Genomic DNA, 14,613 nt, shown 5'->3' with positions numbered 1-14,613 from the left:
TGGTGATGACCTTGAAATAGAAGCCGTTTTTCAGTCTCTCGGTCCCAGCTTTGATGCACCTGTACTGACCTCGCCTTCTGGATGATAGCGGGGTGAACAGGCCGTGGCTAGGGTGGTTGTTGTCCTTGATGATCTTTTTGGCCTTCCTGTGATATCGGGTGCTGTAGGTGTCCTGGAGGGCAAGTAGTTTGCCCCTGATGATGCGTTGTGTAGACCTCACTACCCTCTGGAGAGCCTTGCAGTTGAAGGCGGTGCAGTTGCCGTACCAGGCGGTGATACAGCCCGACAGGATGCTCTCGATTGTGCATCTGTAGAAGTTTGTGAGGGTTTTAGGTGACAAGACACATTTCTTCAGCCTCTTGAGGTTGAAGAGATGCTGTTGCGCAGAAACCGTGTGTTTGATACCATTCCACTCATTCCACTTCAGCCATTACCACCAGTCCGTCCGCCCCAATTAAGGTGCAACCAAACTCCTATGCCTAGCAGCTATAAACAGCAGTCTCTCTCCTGCTTTTTCTTTCTCTCTCGCTCTCGCTCTCGCTCTCGCTCTTACACGCACACACACACACACACACACACAAACACACAAACACAATCAAACCAGCCAGAATTAATCATCTAAATTCCCCCTCTCTGCCTCAGTGCAAATAGACAATTCCACAGGCCCAGTGTGAGCGCGCTCCTAAGAGCCATGCTGATTGGCTGACAGTCTGAGAGCTCAGTGTGATGCAGTGTAATGGGGGATGTGGGGTGTCTGAGTCAATTGCTGCAGAAACATCTCCCTGCAGGCGTAGACACACACACACACGCACACACAAAAACACACGTACGCACACACACACGTATGTGCTCACACACACACAGTCTTGTACAGCTAACCTTGTGGGGGACACACAATTCAGTCCTATTCAAAATCCTATTTTCCGTAAACCCTAACCCTCACTATTACCCTAACCCTAACCCTAGGTCCTAACCCTAAAACTAACCCAAGCTCCTAGCCCTAACCCTTAACGTATTTCTAACACTAAATCTAACCTTAGCCCTAAACCCCCTAGAAATAGCATTTGACATCGTGTGGACTAACAAAATGTCCCCAGTTGGACAAATTTTTGTTTGTTTAATATTCAAGAATAGTTCAACATGTCCACATGTATGTGTACACACACACACACACACACACACACACACACACACACACACACACACACACACACACACACACACACACACACATACACATACACACACACACGCACACGCACACGCACACACACACACACACACACATACTGTACACACACACATACACACACACAGGATGTAGATCCATTATGCTTGAAGGACACAAACCGCTCATTGTGTTAATGAAACTGTGTTTGTTGTGAATATATAAAGTTTAGGTTGTAGTGCCTAGAAAGCGTGGAAAGTGAATTGCATTCATTTGAATGTAAAGTTCTGTTTCCTTTCGGATGGTGTCTTTAGCGAGCAGGTTTGTTTGTTAGTGCAGCGTGTGCAGGGATTGATTGTTTGTTATGGTCTGTCTGTGTGTTTGTGGGGGAAATCAATAATGGATTAAAGGCACCAACGATTAAAGGCCTTGTCTCTGTCTCCCTGACAACACTACCTTCCTTCCCACTGGACACAGACGTCAATTCAACGTCTATTCCCCGTTGGTTCAGCGTAATTTCATTGAAGTGACGTGGAAACAATGTTGATTCAACCACTGTGTGCCCAGTGGGTTCCTCCCAGGGATCTCTCCTGGGCTAGATCTGTGGGAGTGTGCATATGCGTGTGTGTATTCAGCTTATCCCAGGGAGGGAGTGCTAAACTCTAGTTAATCACACTAATTCATTGTTTTAGGTGACATACCTTTATCAAATCATTCTATCCATAGTATTCCAACTCAGGCACTTGACTGCAACCGCAAGCTGTATCTGGATGCACTAGCTTGGATGTACTGAACATTCAGAAACGCGGTTGTCAGAAATGGTAGTAGAACCCGGTAGTAGAACCCGGTAGTTAGTGTGGACAGGTCCCCAGTTTTCCTGATTATGTCAACAGTTTTATGTGTGAGTGGTTTTGTGTGGTCATTGGATAGTGATGATAGTGCTGTTTTGGTTCAGTCTGTCACTCATACAGTCCTGGATGTAATGCTTGTTCAGCACTGTGTCCAAAACACAGTTCTCTAAACTAAAGCACAGTTTAACATACCAGTAGGTTCATCCCAGGTTTGAGTGTGTGTGTGAATGCGTGCATGTTTGTGTGTATGTGCTCAGAGTTGGGTAGTTACTTTCTAAATGTAATCTGTTGCAGTTACTAGTTAGTTACCTGTCCAAAATTGTAATCAGTAAGGTAACTTTTGTATTCCCCAAAGTCAGTAATAGAGAAAAAGGATTCATCAAATGCTTTTGGTGTGTCGTCATAGTGGTCTCTGATGTGTGGTCAGACCCCATCAGGTGGAACAAACTTAAACGTGTGCCTTTTTTGCTGAATTGAATGTAGTAATTATCTAGTTTTTCATAAGTATCTATAATCTGATAATTATATATAATACAATATTTTTGCAGGTAACATAACTGATTACAGTTACAGTTTTTTTTGTAATCAGATTACATGTAATGGATTACAACCCTGTATGTGCGTGTGTATTTGTGCTGGCAGGTTAGAGTTAGGGTGTGTCTGGGCTGATGTACACCAGAGGAACAACACAACAGCACTTTACACCCACTTACATTATTCTCATGTCACCCTGTGTTCCCACAGTTTGCTTTCAGTGCTTTGCTATTTAAAGCCCTCAAAACTGGACTGATTTAGATGTCAGTAGCATTGCTGCTGCTGTGTTTTGTCCAGCAATGATGCTCTTTAAACACAGCCTGCGTCCCAAATGGTAGCCTATATACTTTTGACCAGGGCCCATAGGGAGGAATAGGGTGCCATTTGGGACAGATCCATAGCATGATGAACGAGGATCCTCACCCAAAGCATATCCCCGCCAGGAGCAGAATGCTGCCAATTTGATGAGGCGGAACTAATTCACTGTACATTTTTGGAAGGCACTCTATTTTCTCTCTTCCTCCAACTCTATCTCACACTAATATCCTCCTCCTCCCTTTTTCTCTCTCTCACTTTCTATTGCTCTCTCTCTCTGTCCCTGTCTCTCTCTCTCTCGCTCTCTCGCTCTCTCTCTCCCTGTCCTTCAGTCTCACTTTCTCTCTTTCTCTGCACTTCACAGTTTGGTAGATTTGCGACTGTATGTATCAAGCGTCTTAGAGTAGGACTGCTGACCTAGGATCAGGTCCCTCCTGTCCTTCTTGTTCATTATCTAAAAGGCTAAACTGATTCTAGATCAGCACTCCTACTCTGGAGCGTTCGATTACATACAGACCCTGGTGTTCTTTACTCTGTCTTCTGCTGTTCTTTTTTCATTAGGCTAGTCACATAAGACATTTTAGATTTGATTTTGTATTCCTTGACAAATGTCATTAAAGCACCACTGGGGCTTTGATCAACCCCCTCTTTGCTGTCACTTCCTGCTTTAGATGGCCGTGGTCTGTGGCTAAGGGGAATCCTATTAAAGGGAGTCCTAATGCCAGACATGTGTGGTGCTGAGATATGCAACACGGCCCAGGCTAGCCCCACCCAGCCCGCAGCACACCACCCACTAGCTGCTACTGCTCCCAGGATGGAGGGATGGATGGAGAGGGAGAGAGAGGGGGCTGGGCTCTCTCTTGAGTCTATCCACACTGTCATCACTGCCACCTCCCCTGGAGCAAATAAACTCCTCTTAGTCTCACTCTGTTTCTCCTTTTCATTTTCTAAATATTCACTTCTTACTGACACGCTCTCTATTTCATTCAGTCTTTCCCCCCACCGCTGTTCCTCTCTATTTATTCTGTATCATCCTGCTCCCATGCTGTCACTGTTGTAGAGAGCAGGCAATGAGTGTTTGAATTCAGTGATGTCCCCTACCACTGTTTTCAACATGACTTGTAGTCTGTTATTGGGGAAATGTTTTATTTGTCACATGCACAAGTACAGTGAAATGCTTAACTAGTTAGTTTTGTAAAGCTCACAGCAGTGGAAATGCGTTCTCTGAAATGACCAATCACGCTTCACCATCTGGCAGTCCGATGGACGAATCTAGGTTTGGCAGATGCCAGGAGAACGCTATCTGCCCCAATGCATAGTGCCAACTGTAAAGTTTGTTGGAGGAGGAATAATGGTCTGGGGCTGTTTTTCATGGTTCGGGCCCCTTAGTTCCAGTGAAGGGAAATCTTAACGCTACAGCGTACAATCACTTTGTAGACGATTCTGTGCTTCCAACTTTGTGGCAACAGTTTGGTGAATGCCCTTTACTGTTTCAGCATGACAATGACAATGCCCCCGTGCACAAATTGAGGTCCATACAGAAATGGTTTGTTGAGATGGAAGTGTGGAAGAACTTTACTGGCCTGCACAAAGCCCTGACCTCAACCCCATCGAACACCTTTGGGATGAATTGGAACTCCGATTATGAGCCAGGTTAAACCGACCTCACTAATGCTCTTGTGACTGAATGGGAGCAAGTCCCCGCAGCAATGTTCCAAAATGTTGTTGAAAGCCTTCCCAGAAGAGTGGAGGCTGTTATAGCAGCAAAGGGGGGACCAACTCCATATTAATGCCCTTGATTTTGAAATGAGATGTTGGAATCTGGAGGTGTCCACATACTTTTGGTCATGTCATGTATGATAATAACACAACAACAACTGATGGCATTAGCTAATTACTGTAGATAACGATCCAGCTAATCTCTGTAGCTAGCCAGCAACACTAAAGGGATTGCAAACGAGTTAGCATAATTTTAGTCAAACAAAACATTGTTTTTGTAAATATTACCTAGCTGGCTAAAAGTTATGAGGCAAGCAAATGCGTTCCTCACCCACTAGGAATGTACTGTATTTCCTCCAACGTTATAATGAAAAGGTGCCTCTGTCTCAAAACACACGTTTTCTGGAAACTTGTGGGAGGAGTGCTGATGAAGTCACCTAATGTATGCGCTTTCGGTCACCTGATTACGTCCAGACTGAGGAGAAATCAGCACATAGTGCATCCCTGACCACTTCCTGAACTGGTCAGCCAGATTAGCCAGAAATACTGAAATATTAATTTACGTAAGTATTCACAACCCTGGATCAATACTTTGTAGAAGCACCTTTGGCGGCGATTACAGCTTTGAGTCGTCGTGTCTATGTCTGTATCAGCTTTGCACATCTGGATTTAGGGATTTTCTCCCATTCTTCCTTGCAATTTGGGGAAGGCCCTTTCCTTTTTCAGCATGACAATGCCGCTGTGCATAAAGCGAGGTCCATACAGAAATGGTTTGTCGAGATCAGTGTGGAAGAACTTGACTGACCTGCACAGATTCTTGACCTCAACCCCATTGAATACTTTTGGGATTAATTAGAATGCCGAATGCGAGCCAGGCCTAATCGCCCAACATCAGTGCCCGACCTCCCTAATGCTCTTGTGGCTGAATGGAAGCAAGCCTCGCAGCAATGTTCCAACATCCAGTGGAAAGCCTTCACAGAAGAGGGGCTGTTATAGCAGCAAAGGAGGGACCAACTCCTTATTAATGCCCATGATTTTAAAATGAGATGTTTGACGAGCAGGTGTCCACATACTTTTGGTCATGTAGTGTATTTCTAGTTTTAGATTTTCAAACATTTTGCAAACATTTCTAAAAACATGTTTTCACTTTGTCGTTATGGGGTATTGGGTGGGGGAGAAAACATATATTTAATACATTTAGAATTCAGGCTGTAACACAACAAAATGTGGAATAAGTTAAGGGGTATGAATACTTTCTAAAGGCACTGTATAAATCAGGAAAACAGTCTTGCAGCCTTGCTGATAACACTGTAATACTGGTATTGATGTGTGTGTGTGTGTGTGTGTGTGTGTTGTGGTAAGGTTAATTGAAAAATCTAGTTTTTCCGGAAGAAGGGAAAGTGGGAGATAAGAGAGAAGGAGTTGTTGTTCGGAGATTGTGGTTGAACTTCAAGGAGGATTGGCTCTTCACTATTTCTGTCCAGGACTACATGTCTTCTGTCTCACCTCAGTCACCATTCTGCCTCGGCGCTGAGATAGGCCACTGTGTGGATCCGAAATGACGTCCTATTCCCTATATGGTGCACTACTTTTGACCAGGTCCCTGCTCATAAGTAGTGCACTAAGTAATAGGGTGCAATTTCAGACACAGCCACAGTCTTTTGTTATTACTTATTTTGTTCCTCTATGGCTTGCATGGAATAGTAGTGCTTTTAGCTTGAATTACCATGATTTGGTTGTTGTATGGTTTTGCTGATGTTTCACAAATGATTAGGACAAATAATGATTAGGACAAATGATGATTAGGACAAGCCTCTACACACGGTATACATGTTGTCACAACAGACTGGAGATTGTCACTGTTCCCTCCCTCTCTCTCCTCTGTTCCTCCCCTTTCCCTCCAGGAGGTGAAATCCTTCGCTCCTGATCCAGACATTTGTCACTGTGTGGAGTGGCGGGAGGGGTGCAAGAGGGGTGCAAGAGGGGTGCAAGAGAAGGGCGAGAGGGGGGCTAGGGACGTCATCGACACCCTGTTCTCGTCTCTCCAGCTGCCTGATGCTGGCAACAGGATTAAGATTACACGCTGTCTCTGAAATTCCATAAATCCCTCTGCATTTTATTGTGTGGTTGTGTCTCAAATGGTACCCTATGTAGTGCACTACTTTTGACCAGAACCCATAGGGCTCTGTGCACTATATAAAGAGTAGGGTGCCATTTGCGACACATCCTTGTGGGCTAGTCAGTCACATGGACCAGCAGGCTCAGAGCACACTAGTCTCCCTGGCTGGGCTGCCTCAAGTCTATCAGCATTACAGTACAGCAATGTTTGGCTAGCATCAGTCTCTGGACCTGTGTGTTTTTACAGCATGTGTGTGCATGTATAGCTTTCCAGACTGGGTTCTGATCTATCATGGCCGTCGCATGTGGTTTAGTTTCCTTCCACAGCTGGAGCTTTACTGTGTCGTTACTGTGTCATTAGTGTATAATCCTCTCTTTTTATCTCTCTTTCACTTCCTCATTCTCACTCTCACTGTCTGGCACCATCTGTGGTTACCACTTCTTTGCTGTACCAACTTCCTCTAAGTCTCCTGCATCTCTTCCTCTCTCTCTCTCTCTCTTTCTCTCTCTCTCTCTCTCGCTCTATTCTCTGTGACTAATGCTTCTAAGGTCTGATGAGAGCAGCTGTACAAATGTGATGAATCATGAAATGGTGGTGTCCAGTATCCGCTCTAGCAGCAGCACTGTGCTTCAGTACAGATCTGCTGGCCTCAGCTAAACCCTTTGATGGAGTGCAGTGTAGGGAGGGGAGAGGGGAGAGGGGAGAGAGGGGAGAGGGAAGAGGGAAGAGGGAAGAGGGAAGAGGGAAGAGGGAAGAGGAGACGGAGGGAGAGGGAGAGGGAGAGGGGAGAGGGAGAGGGGAGAGGGAGAGGGGAGAGGGGAGAGGAGAGGAGAGAGGGGAGAGAGGGAGAGGAGAGAGGAGAGGGGAGAGGGGATGGAGGGGGGAGAGGGGAGGGAGGGAGGGGAGAGAGGTGAGAGGAGAGAGGTGAGAGGGAAGAGGGAAGAGGGGAGAGGGAAGAGGGAAGAGGAGACGGGAGAGGGGAGAGGGGAGAGGAGAGGGGAGAGGGGAGAGAGGGAGAGGAGAGAGGAGAGGGGATGGAGGGGGGGAGAGGGGAGGGAGGGAGGGGAGAGGAGAGAGGGAGAGGGAGAGGAGACGGAGGGAGGGGGAGGGAGAGGGGAGAGGAGACGGAGGGAAGGAGGGAGGAGAGGAGATGGAGGGAAGGAGGGAGAGGGAAGGGGAGGGGGAGAGGGAGAGGGGAGAGGGGAGAGGAGACGGGGGAGAGGGGAGAGGAGACGGGGGAGATGGGAGGGGGGTGGGAGGGGGGAGAGGGAAAGGAGAGAGGGGAGGGGAGAGGAGACGGAGGGAGGGGGGAGGGGGAGAGGGAGAGGAGATGGAGGGAGGGAGAGGGGAGAGGAGACGAGGGAGGGAGGGAGGATGGAGGGAGAGGAGATTAAGTTTGTCCCATGTCGCTGCTGGCAACTCTCCTCCAACAGAAGGCCTACGAGACGTGTCGTACACACCACTATAGAAATGCTGGGTGTGCTTTTATTTGAGGTGTATGTCCTAGGCAAATAAGATAGTTTGACCTCAGTAGCTTTTCTAACCTAATTTACACACTGACTTAACTCTCACTATGGTATTACATACTCAAGAGGACTGAGAGACAGAGCATAGGCCACCTATATGAGAGAAACAGATTTATTCTCTGCTTGGCATCGAACCACATTCATAGTCCTACTCCTTGTCCTAACTATAGAGAATACAGTAGAGTCCTGGTGCCAGATCAGAAGTGTATATTTATGTTCCTCTCTCAGGACCATAGACGCCCACTACTCAATGAAGCGGGTCACAGGCAGCCAGTTCTGAAGCCTTTCAATCAGGCAGATAGTCGTCTCAGTCAACCACTAGAGTGGGAAGACAAGCTCTTTGTGGGTAACTGCATTAGTGACACTTCAACCCTTAGCAGAAGAGAGAGTGAGTGTGTGAGAGAAAGAGCGAACAAGGGTGAGAGAGTAAGAGCAAAAAAGAAAGATTGAGGGTAAAGGAGAGGTGTGTGTGTGCGTGTGTGTGTGTTCCTTTCGTACGGCATTACGTTTATAGGGCCTCCTTTCTCTAGGATCAGAAATACTGTCCTCACCTTGGGTTACCACCACCAGTGATTACAAAGACAGACTCTTTCACCTCCTTTCTCTGAGAACAGTCTTTATAAGATCATGACTTGGTAGGAGTTCAAGTGGAGCAATTCAACGGTAGTTGCGTCGAGGATATTGCACCGTGGATGGCCAAGTTAATATAGGTGAAGAGAGCATTAGAGAGGTAAGGAAGAAAAGGGAAAATCTGAAGAAGAAAAATAAACAATAGAATTGAAATTGGGAAGTAGAGGATAATAAAAATAGGAGAGAGACTGAGAGAGGGTGAACAAATCCAGGGAAAGACAGGAATAGAAAATGCACCAAAAGGGAATGGGGCTTTTAGGGAAAAGGATAGAGGAGAAGAGAGAGAGAGATGTAGAGAGATGTCGAAGGAGGTAGCCTTAAACCCTAGCATGGCAGGAGAGAGAGAGCAGGAGAGCTATAGAGAGATGTCAAAGGAGGTAGCCTTAAACCCTAGCATGGCAGGAGAGAGAGAGCAGGAGAGCTGTAGAGAGATGTCAAAGGAGGTAGCCTTAAACCCTAGCATGGCAGGAGAGAGAGAGCAGGAGAGCTATAGAGAGATGTCGAAGGAGGTAGCCTTAAACCCTAGCATGGCAGGAGAGAGAGAGCAGGAGAGCTGTAGAGAGATGTCAAAGGAGGTAGCCTTAAACCCTAGCATGGCAGGAGAGAGAGAGCAGGAGAGCTATAGAGAGATGTCAAAGGAGGTAGCCTTAAACCCTAGCATGGCAGGAGAGAGAGAGCAGGAGAGCTATAGAGAGATGTCAAAGGAGGTAGCCTTAAACCCTAGCATGGCAGGAGAGAGAGAGCAGGAGAGCTATAGAGAGATGTCAAAGGAGGTAGCCTTAAACCCTAGCATGGCAGGAGAGAGAGAGCAGGAGAGCTATAGAGAGATGTCGAAGGAGGTAGCCTTAAACCCTAGCATGTCAGGAGAGAGAGAGCAGGAGAGCTATAGAGAGATGTCAAAGGAGGTAGCCTTAAACCCTAGCATGGCAGGAGAGAGAGAGCAGGAGAGCTATAGAGAGATGTCAAAGGAGGTAGCCTTAAACCCTAGCATGGCAGGAGAGAGAGAGCAGGAGAGCTATAGAGAGATGTCAAAGGAGGTAGCCTTAAACCCTAGCATGGCAGGAGAGAGAGAGCAGGAGAGCTATAGAGAGATGTCAAAGGAGGTAGCCTTAAACCCTAGCATGGCAGGAGAGAGAGAGCAGGAGAGGGAGGAGCAGGGATCTGTGAAATGTCTTTACAGCTCTAATATGCATAGGGATGTTCCACTGTTCCTCTCTATGGATCTCCCTCCCTCCCTCTCTCCCTCTCTCCCTCCTTCCTTCCTTCCTTCCTTCCTTCCTTCCTTCCTTCCTTCCTTCCTTCCTTCCTTCCTTCATTTCATTTCATTCCTCTCTGCCTTCCTCCCTCCCAGAGACCAGCATGCCACTCAGGGACCGGTCCTCTGGAGCTGGTCCACTGGAGCTGCCTCTAGTAGCAGGCAACGCTAGCTGATAACTAGCCCAGATAGCCATGTAACAATATCCCAGATGAGCATTTACAGGGAAATAGGACAGAGGGAGGGGCGCAAAGAGGGGGACACATGAAGAGAGGGGTTCTGCATTACTGTAACACCGCATGAGACCCTCTACACTCTGCTTTGGTCCACTTTACAATTGTGCTCGACAGGGGGATTGATAATGAGTAGTCGTGTCAATAGGATGGAGGACGTGCTTCTAGAAGATAAGGTTTGACGGATGGTGGTACAGTAGCTGTGGGGAACTGGGCTGTGGTTACCTTCCACGGAGTGGAGAGGCAGTGTGGATGGAAGTCAATAACTCACTCTGGCTCTGAGAGGCTCATCAAGAGGTTCATCAAGAGCTTGGCTGGGTAGAAGGAAGCAATCCCACTGGGATTTTACTTCTGCTGTCATAAGACACTGATTTACTTTCTAGACTGCGTCCCAAATGGCACCATATTCCCAATAGTGCACTACTTTTGACTAGGGCCCATCTCCCTCATTTCTTCCTTCTTATTTGTCTGTCCATCTTCCTTTATTCTTCTCATCACTCTTGCTCTATTTCGTCCTTTCTCCTCACCCTCCACCACTTCTCTCCCATCTTTTCTGTCATTCCTTCTCGTCCTTCTCTTCGTCTTTGCCCGTTGGGCCTCTCCGGTTCTCTTCTTCTTCCTCTGGTCGGCTCTGTGCTGACTGGTCCTCATTTTTGTGGCGTTGTGCTGTAGTGTAGTGGATTGTCGTGTAGTGTGCTGTTGTGTAGTATGCTGTAGTGTAGTGTAGTGGAGTGGATTTTAGTGTAGTATGCTGCAGTGTAGTGAGCTGTAGTGTAGTGAGCTGTAGTTTAGTGTAGTGTGCTGTAGTGTAGTGTAGTGTAGTGGATTGTAGTGTAGTATGCTGCAGTGTAGTGTAGTGGATTGCAGTGTAGTGTAGTGTGCTGTAGTGTTGTGTAGTGTGATGTAGTGGATTGTAGTGTAGTGTGGTTTAGTGTAGTGTAGTGTGCTGTAGTGTAGTGTAGTGTGCTGTAGTGTAGTGTGCTGTAGTGTAGTGTAGTGTGCTGTAGTGTAGTGTGCTGTAGTGGAGTGTAGGGTAGTGTATTGTGCTGTTGTGGAGTGTAGGGTAGTCTAGTGTAGTGTATTGTGCTGTAGTGTAGTGTATTGTGCTGTAGTGGAGTGTAAGGTACTGTAGTGGAGTGTAGTGTAGTGTATTGTGCTGTGGTGGAGTGTAGGGTAGTGTAGTGTATTGTGCTGTAGTGTAGTGTGTTGTAGTGTATTGTGCTGTAGTGTAGTGTGTTGTAGTGTATTGTGCTGTAGTGTAGTGTGTTGTAGTGTATTGTGCTGTAGTGTAGTGTATTGTGCTGTAGTGGAGTGTAAGGTACTGTAGTGGAGTGTAGTGTAGTGTATTGTGCTGTAGTGTAGTGTGTTGTAGTGTATTGTGCTGTAGTGTAGTGTGTTGTAGTGTATTGTGCTGTAGTGTAGTGTAGTGTGCTGTAGTGGATTGCAGTGTAGCATATTGTGCTGTAGTGGAGTGTAGGGTAGTGTAGTGGAGTGTATTGTGCTGTAGTTTAGTGGAGTGGAGTGGATTTTAGTGTAGTATAGTGTGTAGTAGTGGGCTGTAGTGTTGTGAGCTGTAGTGTAGTGTAGTGTGCTGTAGTGTAGTGTAGTGGATTGCAGTGTAGTATGCTGTATTGGTGGGTGTTGTAGTGGATTCTAGAGTAGTCTGCTGTAGTGGATTGCAGTGTAGTCAGCTGTATTGGTGGGTAGTGTAGTAGATTGTAGAGTAGTCTGCTGTAGTGTAGTGTAGTGGATTGCAGTGTAGTGTAGTGTGTTGTCGTGTAGTGTTCTTTAGTGTAGTGTAGTGTGGTGTGATGTAGTGTACTGTGGTGGATTGTAGTGTACTGTAGTGGATTGTAGTGTGCTGTAGTTTAGTGTAGTGTAGTGTAGTGTGCTGTAGTTTAGTGTTGTGTAGTGTATTGTGCTGTAGTGGAGTGTAGGGTAGTGTAGTGTATTGTAGTTTAGTGTAGGGTAGTGTAGTGTGCTGTAGTGGAGTGTAGGGTAGTGTAGTGTATTGTAGTTTAGTGTTGTGTAGTGTATTGTGCTGTAGTGGAGTGTAGGGTAGTGTGGTGTATTGTAGTTTAGTGTAGGGTAGTGTAGTGTGCTGTAGTTTAGTGTTGTGTAGTGTATTGTGCTGTAGTGGAGTGTAGGGTAGTGTAGTGTATTGTAGTTTAGTGTTGTGTAGTGTATTGTGCTGTAGTGGAGTGTAGGGTAGTGTAGTGTATTGTAGTTTAGTGTTGTGTAGTGTATTGTGCTGTAGTGGAGTGTAGTGTCTTGTAGTGTGCTGTAGTTTAGTGTAGTGTAGTATATTGTGCTGTAGTGGAGTGTGGGGTAGTGTAGAGTATTATAGTGTAGTGTAGGCCTAGTGTAGTGTATTGTGCTGTTGTGGAGTGTAGTTCGCTGTACTGTTGTGTAGTGTGCTGTAGTGAAGGAGAGTGTGCTATAGTCTAGTGTACTATTGTGTAGGGTAGTGTAGTGCAGTGTAGTTCAGTGTAGTTCAGTGTAGTATAGTGTAGGCCTAGTGTGGTGTAGGGTAGGGTGGTGTAGTGTGGGGTAGTGTGGTGTAGTGTAGTGTAGTGTAGTGTAGTATAGTGTAGGGTAGAGTAGTGTAGGGTAGTGTAGAGTAGAGTAGTGTAGTGTAGAGTATTGTAGTGTAGTATAGTATAGAGTAGTGTAGGGTAGAGTAGAGTAGGGTAGAGTAGAGTAGTGTAGGGTAGGGTAGGGTAGGGTAGGGTTGTGTAGTGTAGGGTGGAGTAGTGTAGGGTAGAAGGGTAGGTAAGTGTAGGGTAGAGTAGTGTAGTATAGTATAGTGTAGGGTAGTGTAGTGTAGTGTAGTGTAGGGTAGAGTAGTGTAGTATAGTGTGATGTAGTGTAGTGTAGTGTAGTGTAGTGTAATGTAGTGTAGTGTAGGGTAGGGTAGTGTAGTGTAGGGTGGAGTAGTGTAGGGTAGAAGGGTAGGTAAGTGTAGGGTAGAGTTGTGTAGTATAGTATAGTGTAGGGTAGTGTAGTGTAGTGTAGTGTAGGGTAGAGTAATGTAGTATAGTGTGATGTAGTGTAGTGTAGTGTAGTGTAGTGTAGTGTAGTGTAGGGTAGTGCTGCCTGGTCTGGAGAATCAGCAGTAGCAGCAGTAGAACTGGGGAGGGGAGGAAAGTGTGCGCTAGAGCAGAACAATGGTACCCTGGGTAAAAATAGCTCTCTTCCAACTTGAGAGGGGCAGGGGGGGGCTGCTTGCTGCGCTATATACAGTACAAAGAGAGGGGGATTGAGTAGTCTACAGTATATGCAGATGTATAATGCACTACATATGGGGGGGGAGTAGGGGTGCTGAAAAATCTGAATTAAAAACGTATATTAATAGAGAAATATCAGCTTCGGCAATTTAAAAAAAATAATTTAGAACAGTATCTTGCAGGATTCAATAGTTGGAATTGTAAGATGTGATGCCCTGTCCCGTTCTCTGTGATTGTCATTATAATGGATTCCAGAAAGGACAACACCCTGTCCTCAAACATTTACATCAAAATGGGCAAAGTTATGGGCAAAGACACAAAACATCAAATTACATATTTTTCATGATCAAATCACATGGAAAACAACCAGTTTTTGTGCAGTATTAATTTACCGTACTTACAAACCACTTAATTTAAGTGTACATTACTGTATTGTAGCCTAAAGGCTGGTCAGTTAGGTTTGTACCTGTAGACTTTCCATCACCATGAAGAAAAACTATGCACAATACAGTAATTGAGTACATTGAAACATCAAATGGTTTGTGATGATGTGGCTCAGTTGGTAGCGCATGGTGCTTGCAATGCTAGGGTTGTGGGTTCGATTCCAACAGGGGACCAGTATGAAAATGTAAGCACTCCAGTTACTCTGGGTAACAGTGTCTAATGAAAAATAATGAATAGACCTTTTCAGTTTTCACATAGAAATAAGTTGTATTTGCAAGGTATTTCAATAAACTTAAAAAAATATATATACATTTCTTTTGTACCCAATTTCGTGGTATCCAATTGGTAGTTACAGTCTTGTCTCATTGCTGCAACCCCCATACAGACTTCGAAGAGGCGTGCCTCCTCCGAAACACAACCCAACCAAGCCACACTGCTTCTTGACACAATGCCCACTTGGAAACCAGCCACACCAATGTGTCGGAGGAAACACCGTACACCTGGTGACCATGTCAGTTTGCACTGCGCCTGGCCTGCCACAGGAGTCGCTAGTGCCCAATGGGACAAGGACACGCCCAGCCTGCCGGCCAAA

General features: G+C 46.0%; 1 protein-coding gene across 1 annotated transcript in view; it reads left to right on the top strand.

The window, feature by feature from the left end:
- LOC115168882 (protein bassoon) overlaps window positions 1-14,613 on the top strand; it is a 170,208-nt gene that overhangs the window by 138,388 nt on the left and 17,207 nt on the right. The gene's annotated exons all lie outside the window — the stretch shown is intronic.

This window comes from Salmo trutta, chromosome 30 (assembly GCF_901001165.1).
Source record: "Salmo trutta chromosome 30, fSalTru1.1, whole genome shotgun sequence".
Classification (NCBI taxonomy): Eukaryota; Metazoa; Chordata; class Actinopteri; order Salmoniformes; family Salmonidae; genus Salmo; species Salmo trutta.
This window is presented reverse-complemented; position numbering and strand designations above follow the sequence as displayed.